This window comes from Saimiri boliviensis, chromosome 14 (assembly GCF_048565385.1).
Source record: "Saimiri boliviensis isolate mSaiBol1 chromosome 14, mSaiBol1.pri, whole genome shotgun sequence".
Lineage (NCBI taxonomy): Eukaryota > Metazoa > Chordata > Mammalia > Primates > Cebidae > Saimiri > Saimiri boliviensis.
This window is the reverse complement of record NC_133462.1, coordinates 95,893,276-95,895,537: the sequence shown is the minus strand read 5'-3', so window position 1 is coordinate 95,895,537 and position 2,262 is coordinate 95,893,276. Positions and strand designations below refer to the sequence as shown.

Genomic DNA, 2,262 nt, shown 5'->3' with positions numbered 1-2,262 from the left:
CAGGTAAATGTCTTAACAAGAGCTTTACTAGATTGAAGTCAACACTAAAAGATATTAGATTTCATCTGAACTTTCTTTGGCCTCTTGTGTCTAATGAAATTTTGCGCAGTTCTAATTTTAACTTTGGGTGTAACCTGTGAGACATTGACTTTCAGCCTGAAACTCTTGAAAACCTTTGATTACCTTAGGAGTTTCTACTCCAAAGGAAGAGTCAAGAAACATCTTCAGCAAAGGCGACCTGAACTCAGTAGTAAATGGGAAATAAGCTGTTTTCAATCACACCCTCTCACCAATCATCAGCAGAAAGTTCTTATAACATACTCGTATTGTGTTTTTAGTAGGGCTGGGGTTATCCAAGATTCTGAATAAAATGCTACCACTGGAAGAAAGATTTGCTGCTGAGTTCTAGAGGCAGAGAAACACACACACACACACATGTGCACACAAACACCACACACAGGCTAGACACACGTCTGGTAGTGTCCAGCCAAATACTTAGTAGTAAGAGGAGGGCTATGAACCCATCCATGCTCCAAAGGATGGGACACGTTTTCCCAATTCACACGTCCATTCTCCTGTCTTCTCCCCTTACAGTGCTTCTACCTCAATACAATCAATTTTTACATAGAGCACAATTAGGCAGGGCTATCAGGTTACAGGATTGTCAGCGATACTCTCAGTATAAACAACCGCACCATCAGAGAACGCACTTTCATATAAAATGTGATAAATTCTTTCAGACGTGGCTCATGATGACTTTGGCCACATCATCAAGACAGCAGCTCTGCTATCCATCGAGCCTACCTGTGTACTTGGCCACATCCCATAGCGCTTCGCACTCTCATTTCACCTTCGGAGGCAGACAAGTGGACTGCAAAGGACTCATGTGTCTCCCATGCTCTCTGAAAAGAACTCCCTTGTCTCCTGGGAAACAAACATAACAACAAAAGTAGCTTTTTATTTGTAGAACACTCCACCCTCTCAAAATACACAGTGGAAACTGAATGTTTTAGCTGTGTATTTTCAAAACGTTGACTCTAAGTGCTATAGATGATGAAGTTAGCTTGAGAGATCTCTGTCCACTTGAATTGAGCATTCTTTTAGTAATAAAGAATTCGGTTATTTTTTAATTCTTGAGACATGATTCTGATTCTTGTCAATCAAATGTGAGTTTTCTGTGTTAATTTCTAGCAGAGGTAAAAGAGTTAATCAAAAATCATAGGTGTATGAAAGTCCTGATTTACAAGTGTACTCAAAAATCCAGGCACTGTGCTGGAAGAGGGATTGGTTCTCAGTGGGACTTAAGGCCCACATAAATCCCTGTGCAGAAATCGAGAAACAGAGACAGAAAGGGACTCGCCTAAGGCTTGTCAATTGAAAGTGAGTGTCTGGCTGACTGGCAGTAGGTTGGAAATCAAATCCAAATCACCTCACCTCTAATTTCAGAGGGTGCACTGCCTCTCCAAGGCTCAATTTTACAGTAAATGAATTAACAAGGGCTTTACTGAATTGAATTCAACATTAAAAGATATTCGATTCCATCATGCTACCACAGAAAGAAGGAGGTGCTGCTCAGGCCTGGAGACAGACACACATAAAAACACAAACACACACACACACACACACACAGTCTAGACACACAACTGGTAGTGTTCAGTGAAATATTTAGTAGTATGAGGAGGGCTTTGGACCCATCCGTGCTCCAAAGGGAGACACACGTTTCCCTAGTACACACGTACATCCTTCCCCCTTCTCGACCAACACTGGCTCCTCCTCCAGCCCACGCATTATTAGGTAGAAAAAAAATAGGCAGTGCTATCAGGTTAAAGCATCTTCAGTGATGCTCTCATTAAAAACAACAGCACAGTCAAACAGAGAGCATGCTTGCATATGATATGTGATTAATTCTTTCAGACATGGCCCATGATGACTGGGGACACACCAACAAAAAGAAGCTCTGGTTTGCTTCTAGCCTAGCTTTGGGCCTGGACACCTCCCAAAGTGCTTCACACTCTCATTTCACCCTCAGAGGCAGCCAAGAGCCCTGCAAAGGACTCATGTGTCTCCTATGCTCTCTGCAAACAGCTCAAATTTCTCCTGGGGAATGTAACTTACAACAGAAGTGGCTTTTTATTTGTAGAGTGCACAACTTTTTCAAACTATTTTGAAAAACTTGTCTAGCACTTTAGGAAGGGACAATTTTAGCTACATATTTTGAAAAAGTTGTCTCTAAGTCCAATAGCAAATGCAGTCAAAATGAGT

General features: G+C 41.6%; 1 long non-coding RNA gene across 1 annotated transcript in view; it reads right to left on the bottom strand.

The window, feature by feature from the left end:
- The window catches only part of LOC120363007 (uncharacterized), a 57,954-nt gene extending 57,040 nt beyond the window's left edge, over positions 1 to 914 (bottom strand). Inside the window, exon 1 of the long non-coding RNA XR_012513632.1 lies at positions 805 to 914. This is a non-coding gene — a long non-coding RNA (uncharacterized LOC120363007). The remainder of the gene's footprint in view (positions 1 to 804) is intronic.
- Between the last annotated feature and the right edge of the window lie 1,348 nt (positions 915 to 2,262).